A 17,015-nucleotide genomic window follows, 5' to 3' on the forward strand; every position below is an offset into this window, starting at 1 on the left:
CTAAGCAACTTAGCAAGACCCTGTCTCAAAAAAATAAAAAGAAAAAAAAGGGGGGGGGTAGGGATATGGCTCAGTGGTAAAGCCCTCCCTGGGTTCAATCCTCAGTATAATAATAATAATAATGTTAATGTCTATGAGAATCAAAATATAAACAGAATAAATTTATGTTAACACACCACAAATAAACAGGAGGAGGGTGAATAGGGTTAAAGCATTGTACAGTTCTTGTATTATTCAGTGTGATATTAGTACTAATTTAAGGCAGGTTATAATAATCTCTAGAGTAATCATTATGCTTATTTTGGCAGCAAATATGCCAAAATTGAAACAATACAAAAAAGATCATCATGGCCCTGAGCAAGCATGACATGCAGATTCTAAAGAATAATAAAAAATGTACAAAGAGCAAGCAAGAAGAGTAGGAAAATGGAGTAATGCATGATGAATCCAAAAGAAGGAAGACAGGAGAGCAAAATTAACAAAATCATATGGAACTTATAGAAAGGAAATTGTAAGATTGTAGACTTAAATCATAATATCTGTAATTACTTTAAAAATACATGAACCAGCTGGGCATGGTGGCACAATCCTGCAATTTAGGAGGCTGAGGAAGGAGGATCGCAAATTTGAGGTCAGGTTCAGCAAATTAGTGAGACCCTGTCTCACTATTAAAAATAAAAAGGGCTGGGTATGTAGCTCAGTGGTAAAGCACCCTGGGTTCAATTCCCGGTACTTAAAAAAAAATGTGAATCAGCCAGGCACCATAGTGCAGGCAAGGGGATTGCAAGTTCAAGGCCATCCTGGGCAATTTAGCAAGACCCTGTCTCAAAATAAAATAAAGGATGGGAATGTAGCCTAACATGCACAAGGCTTTGGGTTTAATACCTGGTACTGAAAAAAATAAAGATTGTGAAGCTAGACTAAAAATAAATAGCAACATACCTTAAACATAAGGATATAGAAAGAAAGCTGTGTGACAGTTTTAAAACATAGCCATACTATAGCTTTAGTACTCTCTCATTAAGAGGTTGGGTTTCTCTACTCCACAGTTTGGGCAGGCTTGTGGTTCCTTCAACCAATAGGATGTGACAGAAATAACTCTGTAGATTTTGATGCCAGGTCATAAAAGGCTATGCAGTGTTTGGTCAAACAGTCAATCTTAAAGTCACTGTATAAGAAGTCTAACTACCAGAATCTGCCATGCTATAAGGAAGCCCAAGCTACAGGGAAAGGCCAAGTGTTGGCAAAGATATAGAGCAACTGTTAACTCTCATACATCTCTGGTAGATATGTAAATTGGCCCAACTGCTCCAGAAAACTGCTGTGTATCTATTAACATGTACATACATATAACATAATAGTTATACCCCTGTTACACTCAATAGAAATGAGTACATTATGCATAGATAGAAAAGTTCATAGTAGGTTCATTTATAATGGCTAGAAAAAGGACACAATCACAAACATCCATTAACAACAGAATGAATGAATAAATCATGAACCTTATTCATAAAATGGAAAACCTGCCCAAGTATGATAAAGAATGTACTGATACATGATAAAGAACGATACTACTGATGATATATAATAACATGGACTAATCTTGCAATGAGAATGCAAACTAAGCCACAAGAATACATACTTACCAATTCCAGAGCTAATCTATATTGACATAAATCAGAACAGCAGTTATGTTGGGAAAAGGGGAAGGACTGATTGGGAAGAAGTGTGAGGGTGTTTCTGGAGTATCCAAAATACCCCATGCCTTAATCCAGGAATGGTTACATATATGTGTACTTTGTAATTAATCAAACTGCACATTTAAGATTTGTGCATTTGTCATTATATATGAATACTTCAATTTTTTTAAAAAAAAAGTTTTCTTTACAAGCAAAAGAATAACAAACACAAAATTCAGGTTAGTGGAGAAGAGACCAAGAAATGGGAGAGAAAAGGAACATACAAAGGCTTTAAATTTACATAGAAAATGCTTACCTCTGTCATATGTATCAAATATTACATTAAATGCTAATGAAAACATTATTTTAGTAAAAACAAAAATATTCAAATATTTACAACCCATGTACTGAACTCAGGATGAATTTTTAAAGTAAAGTTAATATAAACAACTCTCACCTATATATTTAAACACAGGAAGACAATTGCATGCATTTACTAAGTACCCTCCTTAGCATCACACTGATTGTTCCTTCATGAGACCACTTTTGTATGAGGTAGAGCAATAATCATGACAGGCATTATTGAGTACATACTATCTGTTGGGCACTGTTGTGAATGCTTTACATGCATTTAATTGTCATATAACCCTATGAGGCCAGGACTGTTATCACCCCAATTTAACAGATGGGGAAACACACACAGGGAGTTCAAGTGATTTGCCCGTGGCCTCACAGCAGGCAAGCAGCAGAGCCAACATTCGAAGCCTGGTTTTGAATTGCAGTCTGGTTTCAGAGCCTACTCACGCTGCCTCCTGTAAGGAGTGCACTTTCCATTACCAGTTCTCAACTATACCCCACACCTCTGACAGTTCCAGAGTGCTACACACACCTGCCTCATAGAGAGGGGTATAATGATGCGACCATAATTATGACAATGAATAACATTGGCATTACTGCCAATAACAAGAGACATTAAGCTCACAGGATATTATATTTAAGAGAATATTAAAAAGTTGTCACGATTGAACAATCACCATGTTATTTAATTCCAGACCTTTATAAAAAGGAATCTAGATAAATTATCCTCTCTCTCCCATCTTTTCCAGGTACATGGCACCTACCACTCTATACAATGCATTAGGGTCATTTAAGAGCTGTGACTTTTCTCTCCTCTAGAATAGGATTTGTTTCCGATTCTTTTTTGCCTCCTTGTGTATACATTACTTAGACATCGTACATGTTGTGTAAATATCTGTATAATGAGTGCCTACATGACAAATAAACAAAAATAAGAGAAATACCCAACATCTTTATAAAAGCTCCCACATATCCCTTGACCTCACTCACCGTATTCACTGCTGTATCCCAACAACTCAGAAAAGGGCCTGCAAGTTGTAAGTGCTCACTAGATACCAAATTTTGGTTGAATGAATGAAAGCAGGAGTGACGGATAATTCTTGCCCATTGTGAAGTATCTACATACTTCACCTCTGTGAAGGGTCTTGCTGACCCTGAGATGGGTCAATATGTCTCTCAACTCAGACAGATACAGAAAATGCAGCTGTACTGCTGGGGCTTGAAGACAGGATGAAGGAGTTTACAATGGAGTGAAAGGCAGCTGGCTTGAGAGAGACCCCTTAGAGAGAGTCCGTGCACGTGGTTGTGCTGGTGATGGCCTGTGGTATGGTTTAGATCTTAAATGTTCCCCAAAGGCCCAGATGCTAAAGCTTAGTCCCCAGCCTATGGTGCTGTTGGGAGGTGGTGGAACCTTTAGGGAGGTAGGGTCTGCAGTAAGGAAGTTAGGTCCCAGGGGCCATGCTCTGGAAGGAACCCCAGCCCATTCCTCTGCTTCCCACCCTCCACGAGGCCAGCAGCTTTGTTCCACCACACTCTCCCCACCATGGTGCTCTACCTCACCACAGGCCCAAAAACCATGGAGCCAAGCAATATGGACTAAAGCGTCTGAAACCGTGAGTCAGAATAAATCTTTCCTCCTTATAAATTATCTAAGACATTTTATCAGAGCAATGGAAAGCTGACTAACAGCCTGTCTGAAGGATTTGCAGCGAGCAGCTCTTACCATGCATGGGAGAGGATGGGGTTGAGTGTAAATGTCTCCAGGATCTTTGAGAATGTTCTTTTTTGGCTAATAAGAGCTCACTAGTCTGCGAAGCTGAACAAGCTCCCTGGTGGGGCGAGCAGAAGAGGTTCCCTTCCTCAGTTTCTCATGTTCCACTCCCAGCTCTTGTTTGCTTTTGAGACTTATTCCTCTAGCAACGGGGAAAGCATGTGATGGCCATTTTAAAATATGGAATATCCCAAGTCAAAGTAAGCTGTGTCTTGAGGCACCTCTGGAACAGCCTTTAGGAAAAGACTGGGTTTTTTCCTTTCCCTTCTTAAGCATGCCTTCACCTCCTCCCTCAGCCTCCTCTTCCAAACCTCACCTCCAACCCCAGCCCCTCCTTCAGGCCTAAGCTTCAAACTATCTCCCCTCCTTTTCTCCCTACTCCCACGTTTCTTCCCAGTCCACAGTGGGGCAAGCCAAAAGCTTGATCTCAGGGGAAGAAAGAACCTACACACCAACCCCCAGAGCCTAGGAGAACTGCCCTGGGACAAAGTGTTTCTTAGGGACTTGCTCAGCAGACAATCAGAACCTGACACTCTGGTCTGGTGTGTCTATTCATCTCCTTTGAGGGCAGAAAATCCAGTTCTGGCTATCATCGCTTTGGATGCCTGGTGTAGGCATCGCTTAGCAAACCCCTGAGTCTACCTCCTCCCTGCCACCATTCCCTTGGCTGTGTGGCACTTGGGGGACTGCCAGGAGGTGGGAGGAGAACTGAGGTAGCACCAGCCTGACCTTGATCACTCTGTGACTCTGAGACTCAGAACCTCGTGTCTCATCATTTCATCCAGAGACCTCCTTGTCCTCTAGAACCATTCATCCACTCATAATAATCCCAGTGAGTTTTTTATGGCACCTGCCTCAACACTTCTGTTCTCTTCCAAGTATTTCTATTCTGATCTCTCTTTCTCTCTCTCTCTCTCTCTCTCTCTCTCTTTCTCTCTCTCTCTCTCTCTCTCTCTCTCTCTCTCTCTCTCTCTCTCTCTCTCTCTCTCTCTCTCTCTCTCTCTCTCCCTCCACTTCTTTTCTCTCTGTCCTCATCTCCTGTCTATCTCATTGCCTCTCTTCCCGTGACCCTCCCAGTCTCCCAGCGGCTCCTGGGTCTCCGTCTCTCGGCCTCCTCCTCCTGCCTCCCTCCAGGGCACTCTGGGAAATGCCTGAGTGCGCCCGTAAGTTGCACCACGGCTTTCATCCCGATCCAGGTGGCTCCAATCCAGTACAGGATTTACGCTGCCCTGACCCTGAGCCGTCAAGAAGGAACAGCCAGATTAATGGGGTGGGCGGGCTGGGGTAATAATCGTTTGTTTGATGTGACAAGCCTGATAGGCGTTGATTTACTTACAGACTGATGGGCTTTTAATTGAGCACCTCCATCCCAGTCACTTCAAAGGCAGGGGAAGTTGACGAGGGGCCCCTTTCACGGAGGGTTCCCGGTGACTGACAGGCCCCCTCTGCAAACGCTCACGCTCGGACGAGGATTGGCCCGGGCAGCCCTTCCCCGGCCCTCTGGCAAAGTAACACATTTTCTCTGTAACTCAGAAATGGCCTTTTGTCTGCTGCCAAGGAAGGCAGGCCCTGCTTGCAAGGCCCAGCGTCTCGCAGAAGGGCCAGCGATGAAGAGGAGTGGGCGATGCCGAAACTGGTCCCGGGAAAGGACTAGAAGAGATGGGGCAGATCCAAGGGCCTCCATGTGCAAATGGCTGCTTTGTTCTTCCCTCCTTGGCTGGTCCAACTCTCTTCCACTTCCTTCTACTTTTCCCCATTTCTGGCTCTTTTCAACCCCCTTCTTTTTGCTTTACCCTTCCCAATGCTCAGGCCTCTTCTCCTCCTCTTCCCCTTCCTCCCACTTCCCTCCTCCCTGTCCTGGGAAGAAAGGCCAGACAAGGTGGAGTCAATTTCTGATGTCCCTGTTAACAGGAGTCCCCTCGTCCTGGACATCTGCTTTTCCACTCTCAGGCTGCTGGCTGTGAGGCCTACAGACCAGTATACCCTTGGACTTGAAGTCCAGGACCTCCAAAGTGGAACCTCCCCTCCTGTAGGCAATACTGCAGCGGTCCCCTGATCTTCTATTTCATTTTTCTTTCCGTGGTGTCAATTACCTGTGGTCAAAGGTATAAAAACATTAAATGGTAAATTCTAAAAATAATTCACAAATTTTAAATCAGGTTTACAGTATATTGTTATAATTGTTCTATTTTATTATAGTTTTTGTTGTTCATCTTTTACCATGCCTAGTTTATAAATGAAACTTTTTGTAGATAGGTCGTATAGGAAAAAACAGTACATATAGGAATCCACTGGGCATCTTGGAACTTGTCCCCTTTCATAAAGGGGCATCACTATACAATGAAGAGGGTCACACTGTCTTGCTTAAAGCCAGGGATTCAGGTCTGGTGGACTTGCTATACTCTTCTCATTTGGTCAAAAAAAATGCTTTAATAAATTAGGGTTTATTCTGTTTAAAATTTTAGAGATAGTTTTATTGGGGAAGTTCCATCAGAATGAATTTGCTTTGCTTCATTTGCCTTGTGAAGCCCTGATTTATTGACTGCTAAACTTTCCTTATTCATAGGAAAAGATAATGTGCTAACATCTCCTGCAATGTCAGCTTAAATTGAGTCCAGGACCTCACCCTTACAGCAGAGTCCCTGCAGTCTAGAGGTGGAATCCTCCAGAGCAGTCCTCAAGCTTCCTCACTAGGTCAGAGGGGGAGGGCCAGTGAGCCCCCCCAGGAGGAGCGGTGAATTCTAAGTAAAGCTCCTCGAGTGACTGCCTGAGACTGTGGAGAAGTCCCTTCCCCGCGTTCTTCTCTGTTCCCCTGTTGGAACTTTTCCAAGCACACAAAGCCAACACTAGGCTAGAAAGATGATAACAAGTCCCATTTGCATAGCATTATTTCATTTGGGAAGTGCTTTCACATCTATTATCTTAATTGATCTAAGTAGGTAAGTTCCATGTTATGATGCCTATTAGCTAAATGATCAAAATTGAGACTCCAAAGGATAATGTGCTCATAAGAAGCAAAATCGAGTCTCAAACCCAAGTATTGTCCCTCTAAGTTCAAGTTGGCTCCTTCTTTTAATACCCTTTGTGGGCTCCAAAGACTATTATTTCATTCTTTTTTTGGGGGGGAGGCAGTACTGGGGATTGAACTCAGGGGCACTCCACCACTGAGCTACATCCCTAGCCCTTTTTCATATTTACTTAGAGTTTATTACAGAGTCTCATTGAGTTGCCTATTAGTGCCTCACTTTTGTTGAGTCTGGCTTTGAACTCACGATCCTCCTGTCTCAGCCTCCATAGCTGCTGGGACTACAGGCATGCACCACCACAAGGCTTATTATCTCATTTTGTGTGTGTGTGTGTGTGTGTGTGTGTGTGTGTGTGCGTGTGTGTGTGTGTGTGCGAGCGCGCGCATGCTGGGGATTGAACCCAGGCTTATGCATGCTCAGCACATGCTCTGCCACTGACCTATACACCCTATCTGTCTTGTTCCTTTTGGAGCTACATTTTCTTTTGTTAATTTCCCTTCCTCTTCTTTCCCTTTGCAGGTTTTTCCCTCCTGTCTTGAGTGTCCAGAACAGAGCCTCCAACCCTAATATGTGGAGGCAAACCTCTCCCTTAGTCTCTGCCTCAAAGGTCACTTCCAAACAATACCCAGGAGTACCAGCCCGATGCTTTCCTCTACCACCCATAAGACTATAGGAGAACCACCTATGCTCCGATTCTCTCTGCTATTGAGAACATGTCCACTAAGGGCATTCACTGGCTGCCACTTGAAGATCCACTTGCCAGACTCACCTCAGAGCCAAGAAAACATGTATCTCTCCTGACCTGCTAGAAGGGCATTTACTACTACAGAGCTAAGCCCCACGGCTAAAGTTTGGGAGAAATTAATCACCTCTCCCTTTACTGCCCCTGTGACTTGAATATATCTCCACTGATGCACTTAATGCCTTGAGATGTTACAACTTGTTTACATGTTGGTCCCCTCACAGGAAAGTCAGAGCCTTTGGGAGCAAGTACTTATCTTTTCATCTAATGTCCCCAGTGCCCAGCAGTAAAAATTTTGGCTGAAAGGTTGGTTGCTGAAATATTTTTTTGAAGGACAGTATGGTGTCATTGTGTGGTCAAAGAGCATACGATCACAGTCTTAGCTCCACTGCCTGTCAACCTTTGGACAAGTCATTGAAGTTTTCTATGCCTCAATCTCAGCTGTAAAATGGAACAAAACATATTACCTACCTTATAAAGTTATTATGAGGCTCAAATGGGTTAATAACATATTTCTTCTAATTCATATTGCACCATTATTTTAGGTTCCACAAAGAAAGAAAAAAATGGTGCTAAATAATCAGTGACACAATGCTTTTTTTAAATCCATGTCAGAGATGTTAAAGATGTGAAAAAATGCATCTTAGAATTGATTAAAGATGTCTATGTAAAATACTTAGAACTGTAGCTGGCACACAGTGCCTGCCATGAAAGCGAGAGTGAGTGTCGCTACGGTTGGACCGAGTTCTCCCAAGAACCCTGTGATGAGCAAGTTAATCCTTGTTTTACAGATGAGGAAACAGAAATTCAGAGGGATGAAGTGGCTTGACCAAGCTCACACAGCCAGCCAGTCCGCAGCAGGCATTTAAATCTGCCTTTGAGGTACAATAATCTATAGTTATTACAATAGCTGGCAGCCGCCCACCAAGCTACCCTGGAGTTCCGAGCTGGGTTTTGTTCTCAATTGCATTAGCTTTCTTTAATCTAAGTTTTTTCCCCTCTGGTATAATTACTCTCCTTCTTCCTCCCCCCTCCTCCTTTGTACTTGGCTCTGATCTTTTTACTTTTCTGTTAATGGCTTCAGGTTTTACTGTATCTGCGTTTTGAATTGCAAGCAACCTCAACTCTTTTATGGAGGTAGGAGGGATATAAATAAATATAAAGATTAAAATTGGCTTTTAAAAATGACATGTAGCACGGGGGAAAAAATGAAAGACTGCACCCACATCTTGCATGGCAATATGTAGGTTCCACAAGGACACCCCTGAGGAACTGCCCAGCAAGTGACCACAGTGACATCCTAATCTCTGAATCCTCCAACCACCCCTGAGAGCCCCGTTATGAGATGTTGTAATAAAATGCAGGACGTCTACTTGCCCCTCGAGTCTGCCCCTATAGACTCTCTTTTCCCAAGACCCAGAGAGACAGTACAGAACAGAGGGAAATTGGGGGTGAGGGGTAGACTGTTAACTCTTCTAGGACCTTCTCTGGCTCATCTTGGTGCCCCCCGCCCCTAGAAGAAAACATATACTTGAAGAAGTGTATGTTTCTTGCTCCCAATTGCAGTGAATCTGAGGCCAAGGAGGGAATCTCATAGCTGCAAATGGAAAAGGTCTATTGCTGCTTTTAACATCAAAAAGGAAGTCCCCAAAATACACTATATTTGGGATTTTGACAACCTCTGTGGCCACCCAGGACCCATTTCCCCCAGCTGAAGAACTTTCTCTTGTGCCAAGCTGGTCATGATTACACTAAAAGATAATGAATAAACTCAACATCGTATTTGTACTGGTTTCTTTCCTCCCAAGCAAGCTAGAGGAGTATATTTGTGAATTTGCTTGGGTTTGTCAGAATGGGATCCGGGATGATCCAACACTTCCCTCAGCCCTCCCACATGTGCTGAGAGACCTGTTTGAGCAAAGGGTAGAGATGAAGGTAGGTGGGGGAAGGGATGTAAAGAGGACCGTTGCACCAGGGAGCTTTGCCATGACAAGGGAAAGCCTGCCATCCAGCCATCCATTGCTCAGCACCCAGGGATGGAGCCCTACTGCTCCTCCAGGAGTGAATGAAGTGTACTCTAGGCTCAGATCCACCAGACAAAGCAAGTCACATCCGCAAAGGAAGGAAAGGTGAAAAGGCTCTTCATTCACATACATGTAGTTCATTTCTGAGGCTCCACAGGAAAGCGGCCACACACCAAATCCCTTCTGACGCTGTCTGTATTTGAGCCTCTTCTGAGATAATCCTCTTAATGGAATATTTAAGGAATCAAATGTAAATCACAAACCTTTTATCTCACCTGGTTCATATACTATAGGACTTATTGTGTAAGCATCTACCTACATGTAGATGGTTAAAGGTGCTTTTCTGAGTGGGTGTTCCTATGTTTTTCAATATCTAACTCTTTTTGTTTTCGGGGAGAAAGGGGTGCAAAAATGTAAATTTTAGAGATTGGAGAAAATAGATATACCTAGAGATATTTCAAAATTAAAACACATCCTTCTGAAACCCTTTTTTGTCATTTGCAACCAATAAAAATGCCTATTGTTATTACTTGCTCATAAATAACTTGATTTTGGCATCTGCTTTCATACCAAACAAAAAATGAATAAATTACATTTGATTTACAACCTTTTTCATTTTTATTAGCACTACTCTGAAGAGTTTATGTAAGGGACATGCCAGAGCAGTTATGCCAAATGTTTTAAGGCGTTGGTATTGATATTATATAAATTAAGGTGTTTTAATTTGCATTCTTTAATTAACTAAATACTGGCAGAAAAATAAAACACAAGGGCAGCCCTGACTTATTGCCTCTATTAAATTGCTGACATCTCCAAAAAGATGCGTTAAGTAATCCAATTCATGTGGGGGAGAGGGAGGGGGAATATTAACATGCTTCTATTTGGCACAACATATTGGGGTTTAAGACACCAATATCCTGCTTTGCTTGCAGAGTGGTAAGGGGTAGTTGTGTTTTAAGAAAGTCTGAATTTGTGTCCCCAAGGAAGAAATAGACCAAATGCTTGACTTATCCATCCTGCCCAGGTCTGAGCATAGCTCCTGGGTACAGGACATGGCTCCTGCCTTTACACTCCACAGCAGAATCATGGCCCACCTGGGAAGAGTGGAGCTGGTAGAATTAGTCAAGTGTATCACAGATCAACATGATCACATCAGAAACCAAGGAGAGGCACAAAGACCCTTTGCCTGAGTTGCCATTTTCAGTTCCTCCTCTCCATGGCACCTGGGCCACCAACATACCACCAAAAAAGTGGGTTTGGGTTGTTTTTGTTTTGTTTTGTGTGATGCTTAGGATGAAACCCAGGGGCATTCGACCACTAAGCTACATCCTTGTTCGTATGCATTTATGTATGTATGTATTTTTGAGACACATTACTAATTTGCCTAGTCTGGTCTTGAATTTGCAATCCTCAGCCTTCTGAATTGCTGGGATTACAAGTGTGCACCACCAGGCCCAGAAAATAAAGACTTCTAAATAGAAGAGGCAGGAGTACTCAAATTGCTTTGTAGGGGGTCCTGTCACCCCTTCCAGAGATTTCTTCCTTTTCTTTCTTTCTTTCTTTCTTTCTTTCTTTCTTTCTTTCTTTCTTTCTTTCTTTCTTTTTTCTTTCTTTCTTTCTTCATCTTAATTCAGAATCACAGTGAAGAGCAACTTCTTTCAAATCTAAGGACATTTCTTTTTTTCTTTTTCCCTACTTTCCTCATTTGTTGAGAAAATTTTTCCTCAGTTTTCCTCATTTGTGCCTTAATTTTTTGCTCTCTGTTTCTCCTCTCCTACATGGTTAAACTCAGCTAATGCCTCATCTTCTGTAATGTCTCCTTCCCCAGACTTTTAGGTAGGAGCAGCTCTAAGGACAAGATGACCATTTCCACCTGTTGGCCATAAGAGAAGGATTTCTCCTTAAACACAGGCTGAGAAAACCATATTTCTCTTCCCTAAGCCTACCGGGTCCTCAATGAGCTATTTGTTCCCTGTTCTTCGTCTGAGGACATGTCTTGCATTCTTGGCCGAGTCTGGGAAGAATTGTGTTGAAGGCAGAGATCTGGGGGCTTCATTGATCCCATTAAGCTGACTGGTGCGATCATACAGAGATGTGGGGCTGGGGTTCACCTCTCTCCTGTCCCCCATACTACCCCTTCCCTCTCACCCAGCATTCTCCAGGGAGCTCAGTGAGAAGTAGTTCAAGGGAACTGGAAGCCCAATTGCCAGAGGTCTCTGAGTACTATCACTTTCTAGCCTTCTCCCTGAGTACTACCCTAGCCTTCTCCCTGTATGAGTTCCTTTATTTGCTCAAGGAATAAAGAATGAATTCTAACTTGTAATAAGGAAAACACTGCTCTCCTTTGCCAGCTCCCCATCCCCCTCCCCCCCTGGAAAAAAAATCGCACTTTCTTGTCGTTTCCCATCTTGCAACTCTGTCAGTTGTTTTAAAACAACTGTTTTAAAACATGTCTCCTGTCATAAATAAAACCATCATTATGCGTTTTGACTGCAGTAGTGAAAAATTCACCCAGCTTAGAGAGGGGACAGAGACCTGTGAGAGTCTCCTCCATCCTGATATAGAATGGGAGGAAGGAAACACGAGGAAAAGAACACATTCCACTCAGGGTTTTTAACTAATGTGGCTTTTCTGGTTTGGGCTGTTACTATGATTTGGATATGAGTTAAGTGTGTCCCCAAAGGCTCAGATGTTCTAACTTTGGTCCCAGTGTTAAGAAATGGTGGTCCTTTCAAAGAGAGATCTTTGGGAGGTCTTTAGGTCATTGAGGCCATGCCTTTAGAAAGGATTAAAGTAGTTCTAGTTTTTTTTTTCTCTCTCTCTCTCTAGTCTCTCTCTAGTTTCCTGTCTTGCCATGCTCATGCTCGCTCTCTCTCTCTCTCTCTCTCTCTCTCTCTCTCTCTCTCTCTTCTCCATCATAATGCAATCTGCCATGATGTCATGCAGCCAGGGGAACCCTCACCAGAATCAGTACCATGCTGATTAGACTGTTGGTCTCAAAAATGTGAGCTAAATAAACCTTTTTTCTTTATAATCTACCAACCTCAGGTATTGCACTAAATAGACAGAAAACAGACTATTAAGGCTAGGCAGAGTGGCATATGCCTGTAATTCCAGCAACTTGAGAGGCTGAGGCAGGAAGATCACAAATTCAAGGCCAACATCAGCAATTTAGAGATACCCTGGCTCAAAACAAAAAATAAAAAATCATGGAGTTATAGCTCATTGGCAGAGAATTCAATCCCCAATACTAAAAAAAAGAAAGAAAGAAAATAGACTACTAGTATGTCTGTTGGCTGTGGGTGCTTTGTTTTTAATCACTTGTATACTGCTTTACTTAAGAAAATTAATGAGAGAAAAAAAAAAAAAACAGCTTGACAGAGAGCGTTTGCATTGAACTTTTCAACGTCAGGCCTTTGGAGATGTACAAGGGATACCTCAGGATGCCAGAAAAAAAAGCTCTCCAACACATGAAGCAGGAGAATGAGAGAGATATACTAAGAAGGAATTGAAATTCTTGTTTTGAATTTTGAATTTGTTGACCCCCCGGAATTTAAATCTGTCTTGATTCTACAAGCCCATCAAGACCCTGACTAGTCCAAAGCCTTTTTCCCAGCATCACAGGGTCAAGGTCGATAACAAAGGGTAACCCAAGGAGGCCAAGCTCAGGGCCAAAGGTGAGGAGACAAAAGTTGGGCACAAGCTGTGAGTCTTTGCAGTGAGAAGCTGCATGAATTAAAATCCCTAGGAAGTAGGACACTCTGCTTCACTCTTTTTCCCCTTTGGCAAATGGTTGATAAAGCAGAAAACTTTCATCATCTCAACCCTTGCTCAGAAATTGTAGAGATGTGCTCTTTTGGAATTCTGAAAGTTATACCTATTCAAAAAATAAATAAATAGAAGAGCAAAATAAAGATGACTTTTCTGTTTTGGTGGGTGCTCTACTAACAATAATCATTTATTTCACAACTTGATGTCATCCAGTGCTACAGGGTCTTCATTCTGGAAATTCATTATGATCAGAGCTGGGGATGAACCTCCAGTGACATGACCAAAATCACTTTACATTTTGTCTTGCCTTTTCCATCAGTTCTAAAATAATGCAAAGTCCCCATTAGGGTTCACTTGTGTGAATTTTGCCTATATTATGTTTGTCAATATCCAGGATGCTTTTAGGGCAGACTGGATTATGCTTCTACTTCTCTTGCTAAATGAGGGACAGGTATGGGTAGAGGGGGAACATCAGAAACATGCATGTTTTCTTAACTCCAATGATGGAAATGGAACCCCTTTTTATATTAATTCTCTGAATGGATGTGCCAGAATGTTCCAGAGGTCTTTCCTATGTATGCCTGCCTGAGTCCCCCAGCTGAACTTTAGACACGCTCCAAAGCTATCTTACTAAATTTCTTAAAGGGGACTTATTTTCAATACATATAGCTTCTGTTTTTTTCCTAAGAGGCAGGGTATCACTGGGCACAGTAGCACATACCTGTAATCCCAGCTACTCATGAGGCTGAGATAGGAGGAATGCAAGTTTGAGGACCATCTGGGTAATTTAGGGATACTGTGTCTCAAAACAAAAAATAAAAACAGCTAGAATATAGCTCAGTGGTAGAGCACCCCTGAGTTCAATCCCTAGTACTGCAATAATAATGAAAAATCCCCAGTACTACAAAAAAAAAAAAAAAAAAAAAAGAGGAGGGTATGAATCTTACTAAGTTGCCCAGGCTGGCCCTAAACAATCCTCTTGCCTCAGTCTCCTGAGTAGCTGAGACTATAGGCACATGCCATCATGCCCAACTATATATGACTTTTGACTCAGCAATTCTACTGCTAGGAATTTATAGTCATGCTAACACACATGGAAAATGAATGACAGATAAATATTTAATTTCATTACGAAAGCAAAACATTAGAGAGCATTTAAATGTCCATTAGTAGGGGACTGAGGCACATCATGAACAATGCTGTGAAAGTAGAAAAAAATGAATAAATAAATAAGGCACAAAAGCCCATTATGCAATCTCTAAAATATATTATTTTTTAAAAGCAAATACAGCAGAGTTTGTAGAGTATGTCCCATTTGTACATAAAAGAGGGAAATAATATATATGTATTTGCTAATATATAAACAAAATGTCTCTGGAAGGATAGACAATAAACTCATTGCCTTAGTGTACTAGGAAGGGAGACTAGATGGCTGGAAGGAGCTTCTTTCACTTTATATTTCTCATAGCTTTGGAATTTGGTGCCATGGGAATCTGCTTCATCATAAATAAATAAATGCATTTTGCAACTAGATAAAAAGCAATTTCAATCACTTTTAAAGGGAGTGTATTATGTAAATTCCCACTCTGAATGGCCCTTCTACTTCTGGCCATTGTCTGGTCTGGACCCTGCTCCTCGGGTACTACTCCATGTAGAGACTGGCAGAGGCCACCAGAATAAACACTTCTTGAATTTCTCTGACATCTTGGAATTTGCTTTTATAAAATACAACTTGAAATAATCAAGCCACTACCAGAACAGCTCTCCCATTTTTTGAATGTTGAAATGAGTTTGGAAGCCGCACAGCCGCGCATACCATTAAACTCAGGGACTTCGGAGGCTGAGGCAGAAGATTGCAAGTAGTTTGAGGCCAGCCTCAGCAACTTAGAAAGGTCCCAAGCAACTTAATAAGACTCTGTCTCAAAATAAAAAATAAAAAAGGGGGCTGGGGCTGTAGTTCAGTGGTAGAGCGCCTGCCTAGCACGTGTGAGGCACTGGGCTTGATCCTCAGCACCACAAAAAAATAAATGAAATAGGGGTATTGTGTCCAACTACGATTTAAAAAATTAATAAATACTATTTTTAAAAAATAATAAATAATAAAAATAAAAAGGGGCTAGAGATGTGACTCAGTGGAAAAATGCCCCCTGGGTTCAACCCCCAGTAAAAAGAGAAAGGAAGGAGTTACTTTGGAGCTGTGCATCCCAGCTAGTTGGAAACCCAGCATAGGAAAGAGTACACTTTGGGCAAGTTTTGAGGCTTATCTGCCAGAAAAAGGGATCATACAAACCTCTTCACCTTCATAGCTGAAATTCATGGGAAGGTTCAGAAGCAGGTGTGACACTAGCCCTGTGCAACTGAGATAACAAGGACCTCCACCTGCCGAGATCTTCCCAGAGCCTGGGAAGCCATTGGTTCCAGCTGGTTGTAGCTCAGCACATGGGGGCGCAGTGGGGGACACAATTCCATAGGGGAGGCATGGTCTCTTCTTCTCACTTCGGGGTCTTTCGCTCTACTCCTGTATTTCCCTCATATCCAAATGAGAGGAGGTACGTAATCATACCTAGTGTGGGGCCTGTCCCAGAAGGGGCAGTAAATGTTAGAGATAATCTGAATTTAACTTCAAGAAATGTCCTTAAGAACAATCGTTTTTACTTATGGATACTAAACAGGATTTAAGGTAGGGCATCCTAATTTCTTAATTATTATTATTAATCTGCAAGAACACACAGATGCCAGAGGAAAGAACTGCCCTGACTTTTGGAAGACCCTGAACGTGCCTAAGAGAGATGGGAAGCCTGAGATGGCTAGCTTGCTGTCTCTACCCACCAACCGTGGGGTTCCATCAGGTCTATACCTACCAAGTGACTGACTACCAAGTCAATAAACAGTAATTGAATAGAAGACTAATTGAATTAATCAACCCAATCTAATTCAATTAATTCAATGAATGAGTATTCCCCACTATGCTTTCTCTGCCTCAGTTTCCTTTCTACCATCTCTTAAGACAAAAAGGAAGATCCTGATGGAGACAACCAGTCCACAGAGAAATGATTAATATGTCTTTGATGTCTCCCCACCTTAAATCCCACAAGGTCCCAGGTTTTCAATTAATTATTTTAATGAAATCAATTAATTATTTCCAAGTTACCGTAAGCATTATATTTGTTGCTCAACTTAGGTTGTTAGAGGTATTCCACATCTGGGGGCAATGGGACAAAATGGGCTTAAGCTTCTCTCTCCTTCAGGTCTGTACTCTGTAGAGTAGTTCAGGAGCTAACTACCTGGGTTGGAATCCAAGCTCTACCATTTTTTAGCTGTGTAATTTGGCAAGTTGTTCAACCTCTCTGGGCCTGAATGCCTCATCTATGAAATAGGCACATCAGTAGTACCCACTTGGTTGGTTTGCTGTGAGAACCCCATGAGTTATAACAGGCCCTGTGCTTACAAGGTGTCTAGCATACAGTAAGTGCTCAATAAGTACCATCATTATCATGGGTGGAACACTCACTGTTAACCACCACTGAAGTGTCGGCTGGCAACAAGGTTGAGATGCCTCCCAGCAATATTTGCAACATATAAAAGGAATCTCTGGGAAACTTGAAGGCCCAAGAGAACAAGTAGTCAAGGGTGAATGCCCAGGGC

At 42.1% G+C, this 17,015-nt stretch overlaps 1 non-coding gene across 1 annotated transcript; it reads left to right on the forward strand.

Annotated features, from left to right (window-relative positions):
• The first annotated feature begins 292 nt into the window (after positions 1–292).
• Positions 293–398, forward strand: LOC144250242 (U6 spliceosomal RNA). Its single transcript, XR_013342427.1, has one exon. It is a non-coding gene; the product is annotated as a U6 spliceosomal RNA (small nuclear RNA).
• Positions 399–17,015: the final 16,617 nt, after the last annotated feature.

The sequence above is a fragment of the Urocitellus parryii genome, chromosome 14, assembly GCF_045843805.1.
Source record: "Urocitellus parryii isolate mUroPar1 chromosome 14, mUroPar1.hap1, whole genome shotgun sequence".
NCBI classification, from domain to species: Eukaryota; Metazoa; Chordata; class Mammalia; order Rodentia; family Sciuridae; genus Urocitellus; species Urocitellus parryii.